Source organism: Chinchilla lanigera, unplaced genomic scaffold (assembly GCF_000276665.1).
Source record: "Chinchilla lanigera isolate Chin_1 unplaced genomic scaffold, ChiLan1.0 scaffold00054, whole genome shotgun sequence".
NCBI lineage: Eukaryota > Metazoa > Chordata > Mammalia > Rodentia > Chinchillidae > Chinchilla > Chinchilla lanigera.
In genome coordinates, this window is record NW_004955455.1 from 3,851,399 (window position 1) to 3,861,146 (window position 9,748).

Here is a 9,748-nt window from a genome sequence, read left to right on the forward strand (position 1 = left end):
TTTAACCCGCCTCTTTAATACAAGTACAAAGGTTTGCTGACTCCTGTTGAGGAAAAAGAATTTTCGGACCTGTCAGTAAAAAGAGGCATGAGAAGGATTTACCAGAGGAAGATATAAGACACAGTCAAGAGCAGAGCACAGGTGGTCAAGGAGATGAGGCACAATGCAGTTGGGGTAGGGCATACATTTAAAGGCTGTTATCAGGCAGGTATGGTGGCATGTGCCCGTAATCCCAGCACTCGGGAGGATGAGGCAGTAGTATTGCCATGAATTTGAGGCCAGCCTGGACTACATGGTGAGATCAAGACCAGCCTGAACTATAATGTGAGACCCTGTCTCTAAGTAAATAAATAAATAAATAAATAAATAAATAAATAAAGTTATCAATATGGATGATCTCTGATGTGTATTTTCACTGTCTGCCAAGTTATAGTGTAAGCCATCCACTGGGGTTTGAAGTGGAGTAGCTAGCAAGACCCTGCCTCAAAACAACAGCAACAACAAAAGGTACAATTTTAAATTCTCAATTTCCTGGTCTCCTTTCTACCTAATTTTATTTCTTCTAGCCTATCCCAGTGTTCTTTTTTTCTTTTTTTTGTGGGAGAATGTAACTGAAGGCCTCATACATGTTAGGCAACTGCTCTGCTACTAGGCTACCTCCCTGCTAAGTTACTAAATTGCTCAAGCTGGGCTTGACTTGATCCTCCTGCCTCAGCCTCCTAGAGAGATGAGATTTCTGGAATATGCCAACATAGCTGGTTCTTTTTTAAAATTATTATTATTATATTATTGTCACATCTTGGGTTGAGCACCACTGGGATGAGCTGCTAACTGGGGTCATCAACTCAGCACCAATAATGAATTAGAGGGACAGGGTTTAAGAAAGGAAGACTTGGGGTCCTGTCTGCTCCAGGAGAGTCCCCTTGAGCTCGGCCTGCGTCCTTCTATGACTGCCACTGACCCCAGGAGCCAGGAGAATGCCAAGATCCCAGCAGCTGGAAATGGAGTCAGTGACTTTTGAGGATGTGACTGTGAACTTCATCCAGAAGAGTGACCTTTGCAGAAACCTCCCAAGAAGAATCTCTACAGAGTTATGATGCAGGAAACTATTAGGAAACTGGCCTCTGTAGAAGTCAAATTGTGGAGTGAACATAAAGATGGTGGTCAGTGCAGAGAAATCTTCAGATCTCCAGATCTTCAGACTCCGGGTCACGTTTTAAATAGGAAAACTGGACTACAGACATGTGAAAGCCGTGAGTGTGAAGCCCACATTGGCGATTCATCCTCAGATATGCATCTCAGAACCCACAGTGAACACAAACCATATGAGAATCAGGAATTTGGAGAGAAGCCATGTAAACCTAAGAGAGATGGAAAACCCTCCCATGCTTTCAGAAGCTTGAAAGTACATACACTGGAGAGAAACGTTATTTATGTCAGTACTGTGGGAAAGCCTTCACTTATGCCGGTACCTGTCTCATCCATGAAAGAAATCACGCTGCAGGGGCTGGGGATTTAGCTCAGTGGCAATACGCCTGCCTGGCAAGTGCAAGGTCATGAGTTCGATTCCTGATACCAGAAGGAAAAAAAAAAAGAAATCATGCTTCAGAGAAACCTTATATATGTAAGCCATGTGGGAAATTTTTTAACTTGTCCAATGTTCTTCAAGTATATGAAAGAACTCACACTGGCGTGAAATCCTATGTGGACATGCAAAGTGAGAATCATTCTCATCTTCCACTTACCTTCAACTACACAGAAGAATTCATATTAGAGGGAAGCCTTATGAATGTAAGCAATGTGGGAAAGCCTTCATAAGTTTCAGTGGTCTTCGAGTACATAAATCACTCACACTAGAGAGAAACCCCAAGAATGTATGCAGCATGGAAAAACATTCACTTATTATAGTTTTCTTCAAGTTCACAAATGAGTTCACACTGGAGAGAAGCTTCATGAATGTAAGCATTGTGGTAAAACATTTATGTATTCCAGGGGCTAGGGATTTAGCTCAGCAGCACAGCGCCTGCCTGTCAAGCACAAGGTCGTGAGTTCGATTCCCAGTACCAGAAACAAACAAACTGGGGGGTGGGGATGTAGCTCAGCACCACAGCGCCTGCTTGGCAAGCACGAGGTCATGAGTTCAATTCCCGGTACCGGAAAAAAACAAAACAAACAAACAAACAAAAAAACCCAAAAAAATAAATGAAAGAATTCTCACTGGAGAGAAACCATACATACGTGAACAGTGTGTAAAAGCCTTCATTTCTTCATTTTCTTCTCTTTCTCCTTCTCCTTCTTCTTCACCATCTTCTGCTTCTGCTTCTTCTTTTCCTTCTTTTGAGACAGGGTCTTGTTATGTAGCTCAGGCTGGGCTTGAACTCACTGTGTAGTCTAGGCTGACCTCAAACTCATGGTGATCTTTGTGCCTCAGGGTCTTGAGTGCTGGGATTACAGGCATGTGCTACCACACCCAGCTTAATTTAGTCTTCGGGTTTTTTTTTTTTTTTTTCATTTGTTCTTCTGACTACTAAAGATATAAACCACTGAGAAAACCTATGTATGCTAGCATTTAGGACAAATCTTCAGATGTTCCAGTTTTCTTCAAAAAGATGAAATATTAAGAGGGAAGAGAAACCTTATGTATGTAAGGAACAGCTTCAACTCATACATTCCATTTGTGTTCAGCACATGGAAAGAAACGCTAAATGTGGAAGTCTTCATATTGCACCTGTCAGGCTCGACTTGGACATGACTTTCGAGCCCCAAACCTGTTTATCAGCAGTGGCACTGTTCTCAGAGAAAACCCGGGCAGCACTGGTTCTGTTGCCTTCTACAAAGACAGGACAGGATGTTGTAAAGAGAAAGGCTGAACTGACAGGAGGGGTCCCATGAATTGTTTAGGTAATACTTATCTAATGGAAAATAAGTCATGTAGTGAGCTGCCATGGAAAGACCAAGGAACTTTTTAGATAGGTGATGATCTGGGAGTCTTGGTTGCCCACTGAGGTGACTGATGTCTACTTGGACTTTATTAGATTAGGTGTCATGATTTATCTCACCCTTTGAGAATAGGTAGTTCGGGTCCTTTTGTTGTTATCTCTTTTTTTTTTTTTTTTTTTTTTTTTTTTTTTTTTTTTTTTGGTACTGGGAATCGAACTCATGACCTCACACTTGCCAGGCAGGTGCTGTGCCACTGATATATAGCAAATATATAGCAAATATATAGCAAATCTGGTAGTAGTAACAAATAATTTTTTATTGCTGTTTTTTGAGACAGAGTCTCACGATGGTAGTTCAGGCTGGCCTTGAACTCACTATGTAGCACAGGCTGGCCTCAGACTTGTGGCAATCCTCCTGCCTCAGCCTCCCAAGTACTGGGATTGCAGGTGTGTGCCACCATAGCCAAAGAGTAACAAATAATTTTAAAGACCAGTGAAAATTTGTAATTCAATGCTATTCTATGAATGTAAGTAATATGAAAAACTAACAAAGTAGTCTGGGCAAAATGCTCCAGAAGATATTCTACTTGAATGAAATAATATAAAAGTAATAAATACATTGTGCTTATCAGTGCAAAAAAGAAAGATTCTTTATCTGTAAGGAAGGGAAAACAGAAGACAGAAAGCTGCCCCAAAGGTGTGGGAGGGGGTTCCTGAAAGACAGATGTGGGTTTTTGTTCCTGGATATTTTTTTTTTTTTTTTGAAACAGAGTCTCGCTACGTATGTAGTTCAGGCTGTCCCAGAACTCACTATATAGCCCAGGCTGGGTTTGAACTCCTGGTGATCCTCCTGCCTCAGCCTCCTGAGTAGCTGGATTGGATGCACCCTCCTACTTGGCTTGTTCTCAGCTTCTTTTATTAGATTTTAGGGACCCTTCCTCTTAGGTGGGTACCTGGATCTTGCTACAGTCTGATTGGTTTTCCAGGCTATCCTTTCAGGGTGCTCAGATCACAGGACCCTAAAACAGGTACCCCTGACTGTGTGCACATTCCTTTTGGTGGGCTTTGTTTGACTTCTTCCTGCTCATTTGTTGTCAGGGCCTTATCTCTGGGATGGATAGCTTGGTTAGGAGGAGCTGTATAGAAAGTCAGCCAGTTCAAAGTTACTAATTTTGATATAGGACCTTCAGATTACAGAGGGGAAATAAATGCAATTTCAAACTTGGCATTTGAACTATCTGGTGCCTTTCTATATCGGTTTTCTTGACTTTCTACTCTTATCCTTTTAATTGCTGCCAAATAAATTCCTTTAGTACAGTTTTAGCTCATAGTCAGGATGACCCAGAAAACCTAATGAGGCCCTTATTCTATTCGTTCCCTGCTGTTGTAGTTAGAGTTTTGCAAGGGAGTAGATTTAATACAGGACACATAACTTATAGAATCATTTTATAATATTCACCCAAACAGTCACATGCAGAGGAGTGCAGGAGATCTTGTGAGGACCACCTGGGCAACTCTCCCCAAACGAGGAGGAACTATCTCCATTTTGGCTGAACCTGACCCTATTTCCATGTATTAATACGTACAGAGCTGCCTAGAACTTTTCCTTTTCCCTTCAACTGGCCTTAAGCAATGCATATCGGTCCAGCCACTCCCTTCTTCACAAATGAATAAAATCTGGGTTGGTCCTGGGTCAAGGTATTTGTTCTAGTTAGCCATCGTCATGGCTGGATTTAGGACCCCTTGGTTGCCCATAACTACAAATATGCCTTAGTGTCTTTATTCTTGCCATAGGTTGCACTGGAAGTGGTAGATTAGAATTCACTCTCTAGAATTCCAATCACTTTTCCATGGGATTACAAATACAAACTTCTGGGTCAAGACAAGGACCAGGAAGGACTCCCTATAAAATATGTCCATACACCAGAGACTCAAAGTCTCCAAATGAGGGCCTGGATCCCACAGCAATGTCATGCGTGAGTCTAGCTAGACTTAGAGCCCATGGCAATGTCCTTCATGAGTCCTACTGGAGGCCTAGAGCACCTGACATGTCTCAGGCAATTCTTATTTTTTTCCTCATGCAATTCTGTATCAAGTACAATTCTTTTTTTTTTTTTTTTTTTTTGGTACTGGGAATCGAACTCAGGACCTTGCACTTGCCAGGCAGGTGCTTATCCACTGAGCTATATCCCTGGCCCATAATTCTGTATCAAGGATGTGCACTGGGAAGGCCCAAGGGTCAGTGCTGGAAGGTAGAGAGTCTGTGCCAGCAGGGTGAAGGATCTATGGCAGCAGATGGAGGGATCTACACTGGAGCCAGGAAGCAACACTCAAGGTAAGGACCAGAGAGCTCCCCCAAAGAGAAGCACAGTTGTCCTCAGTGACAGTGAAAACCTGAGCTCCTCTGACGATGCGGACACTGGGTTCATATCAGGAAAACCAACACGACAAACTTCTCTGGGAGAATCAACAGCACACCATCTATTCCTCAGTTCTCTTTTTATGCTGTTGGCAACAGTCCTCAGGTGGGCCTTCCACACACGGAACCAGGCTGCTTCAGTTCAGCTGGGTGTTTCAAGTTGACCATTAGTTGAACCACCGTACCTGCCTACAGGCCTCTGTCCCTACATCATCATCATCACCATTATTATTATTGTTATATTGCTGGGGATTGATCCCAGGGCCTTGTGCATGCTAAGTTTGTACTTTGCCCCTGAATTATACCTCCACCCTTAATTTCTTTTTTATAATGCATATGAATTACTTGTAATGAGGGAAAACACAATACACTATTTTAAAAAAAGTAAACCAGTTACCCATGGGAAATATAAATGCTAGAGCATAAAACATATGAATCTTCATTGAGTGGATGTTGTGTGAACCTTTGACAGCTAAACCTGTACTGTAAAGACAGAGTTCCTTAGTCTGTTTCTTTGTGACACTCAGTGCAGGGTGCTGGCTTCATACCAAAGTACAGTAAAAGTCAATCTGCAAAACCAAAAGGGTACAGTTTTTGGCAAAGGAATTAAAACCTAGAGTTCACATATCACATTTGTGTGATGAGTTGATTTAATCTGGTTGATATAATTTGGAATTTAAATATTCCCCCAAGACTCACGTAGTAAAGGCTAGGTCCCTGGCCTGGGGCTGTTGCTCAGCGGTGCAGCAGTTGCCTAGTGTGTGGAAGGCCCCGGGTTCAGTTCTTAGCAGCGCAAAATGAGTATCTCCCCAAACACACAAGGCCTAGTCCTTGATTTTGTGCTGCTAAGGGGTGGTGGAACTATCAAGAGGAAGGGCCTAAAGAGAGGTCTTTTGGGGGCTGGGAATATAGCTCAGTGGCATAAGCGCCTGCCTGGCAAGCGCGAGGTTGTGAGTTTGATCCCCAGTACAAAAAAGAGAGGTCTTTTGGGTATTGGGAACATGTCTTTGAAGGAGATATTGCAAGCCCAGTCCCTCCTGTTTCTCTCTCTTAAGTCCAGGCCAAGCAGGGCATGATGACACTTGGGGGCTGGGGCAGAAGGACTGCCACAAATTCAAACCCAGCCTGGGTTATGCAGCAAGAAAAAAAAAAAAGGTTCAGGACATGAGCTTTTCTCTGCTGTGATGTGTTGATTTGCCACAGGGTCAAAAGCAATGGGTCTGCTAAACTATGGATTGAAACCTCCAAAACCATGAGCTAAAATAAACTTTTCCTCTTCATAAATTGATTATCTCAGTATTTTTGATACAGTAACTGTCTTAGTTACTGTTTTCTCCGAGACAAAACATTCACACCCAAAGTTATGGAAGGAGAAAGGTTTAGTTAGCTCTCAGTTTATGGGGGGTTTCAGTCTTTAGAGCGGGCTCCAAGGCAGGGTGGTATGGCAGAGGGGTAAGAGTTCAAAGTGGCAGAAGACAGGAAAAACAGCAAAAGCAAAAAGGGGAAGAACAAGCCTCTTTTCCTCCTTGCTATTGTAAGCAAGCTACCACCCCATGGGGCAGGTGTAGCACTCACACCATCTCCTTGCCCTCCTCTTGCACCTGATGAGCATGTTTACAAAGTGAGGACCCTGGCCCCTCCTGAACTGCTTCATTAAACTTCTAAACTTTTCAAGTTGACACAATGTATCAACCATAGCAGTAACAGAAAATCTGAGCAATACACTGGGATTCATACATGTGTTTTGGATGGGTCTTTTCATAAATCTCCTAAAATATGCTGTATCAGTCAGTGTTTTACTGGAGAAACAGATATAACACAGGCTGTACAAGTTATAAGAAATTACAAGATTGGCTTACGATGATCAGCCAGAGAGTTGTATGGGGAAGTGTGCAGAGGGTGTCTGCACACTGAAGAGTGAAGGAATCAGTCCAGGGTCTGGAGTTCACTGCAGAGTTCCGTGCAAGTCCATACCAGGAGGCTGATGAGTCTGCAACGGAAGGCTGAAGGATCCAAGGCGGAAGCCGAAGAGTCTGCACTAGAAGCCAGGAGACTAAGTGCAAGCTGAAGACGAAGACTGGAGCTCCTCCAAAAGGAATGGAAGTGCCTCTGTCCTTCTTCATTTCCCTTTTATATTATCTAAGTGATGATCCACCCTAGGGTGGCTCCTCTACACCCTAGGGTGTAGAATTGCTGGGCCAATTACTGAGCCAAGTTTAGTTGTGCTTCTAAACTTCTCAAATTGACGTAATCAATCAACCACTACATATGCAAAACCAGCTTGGTGCAGTGGAGCACACTTGTAATTCCAGCTATTCAGGAGACTAAGGCAAGAGGATCACAAGTTCCAGCTCAGCCTGTGTGACATAGTAAGACACTGTTTCAAAAAAAAAGGCTAGACACAGTGGTACACAACTGTAATTCGAGCATCTTTGGAAAGTTAAGCCAGGAGTATCCCAAATTGGAGCCCAGCTTGGGAAACAGCGACTTAGTGAGATGCTGTCTCAAAATAAAAAAAATTTAAAAATGGGCTGGGAATGTGGCTCAGTGCAAGGCAAAAAAGAAAAAAAAAGTAAAGGAAAATCTCTGTACAGTATATGTGCATTTCTTTGAGAGGATCCCCTGACTTTATCAGATTAACTCGTTAGAGTATTGGTTGGTTTTATTTTGCTTTGGTTTTCTGAGACAAGATCTTCCCAGGCTAGCCTCAAACTTGCAGTGAGCCTCCTGGTTTATTCTCCCGAGTTCTGGGATTACAGCCATATGCATTACCATGCACAGCTAGTGTTTTTTGTTTGTTTGTTTTTCATTTTTTGTTTTTGGTCTTTTTGAGACAGGCTCTCACTATGCAGTTCAGGCTGGCCTTGAGCTCACTTTGTAGCCCAGGTTGATTTTAAACTCACAGTGATCGTCTCTGATCCTCCTGCCTCAGCCTCCCAAATGCTGGGATTACAGACGTGTGCCATCATGCCCGATCACACAGTAGTGTTTTTTTGCTTTTTTTTTTTTTAGAGTGGGTCTTGCTCTGTTACCCAGGCTGAGCTTGAATGGTGTTTTTTGAATTAAAAAGATGAAAAAATCAGTGCAGCACAGTGGGGTTTCTTTACTTAGGCACTATTGTCACTGACCCGGATAAATCTTTGTCATGTGTGTAAGGATGTCCTGTGCATTTTAGGTTGTCTAGTAACATCCTTGGCTTTTGCCTATAGAGTTCAGAAGCATCCATTAGTTGTGACAATCAAAAAAGTCTGACATGGCTGAATGACCTCTGCGGACAGAGAACTCCTGACCTTCTTGGAAGAATGAAGGAACAAAATGGTAAACAGGCGAGATACTGATTAAACCAGTCCTAGATGCAAACTGCAGCTCTCCAACTATGATCTTTGGTAAATTACCTTATTTCAGTCTTATCCAGGAAACTTGATAATATTTCCTCATATGTAAATTGATGTTCAAATACCTACCTATAAGGTTTTTTAAGATTAAAAGTAATAAAGCATGTAAAGCATTTTGCAGAGTGCCTTATATTGTAAGCAATCAATATATGATAGCTACTAATATTGTCCAGACCATAGGTGAGACCATAAGCATCTACTCATGTCCTTCAATTATTCATTCAACAGGTATTTATTTACTTATTTGTACCGGGAACCAAACTCAGGACCTTGTGCTTGCCAGGCAGGCGCTATGCCACTGAGCTATATCCCTGGCCCCTCAACAGCTATTTATTAACTGGTGTCTGGGTGTGTCAGGTCTTAATCACCTGGATTACCTAAATTATTCCTCTTCAATAAGAGAATTGCTTGAGCCCGGAAGTTGGAGGGCAGCCTGGACAATATAGCAAAACGCTGTCTCAAACAATTTATCCTCTTCAACCCCCTATGTGATAGGTGCTATTATGTGTTTATGCTTTGTAAATGGCACTTTTAATATCAACACATTATTTCATCCTATCTGTTTTTATTCCCGGTCCGCCCTTCTGAGATCCAGAACCACACATATTACCTAGATGTCCTTCCAAGAAACTTTAAATTGGGTACGTTTTGCCAATAAGCCTAGTGCTTAGCACCTACTAAATCTTCTATAAAAATAAGTTATTATTGGTCATCAGGGTTATTTTTTTTTAAGCCCCTGCCGTCTGATCCCTTTCCTTTTGCTGTTCCTCAGTAGGATCCCAAAATCACTTGTTTTCTGGCAGCATCCTTGGCCTTGGGTTAAAGGCCTGATTAGACATCCTGTGGGGAGCCCAGAGGAGAATCCAGCCTGGTTCTCCCACCTGCAGGGAAGAAATGAAGTGATGAAAACGAAAACACTGCCATGCCAAGTTCATAGTACCCCAAACAATCAGTTTGGTATTGAGAATTTGCTTTTTTTTTTTTTTTTTTTTTTT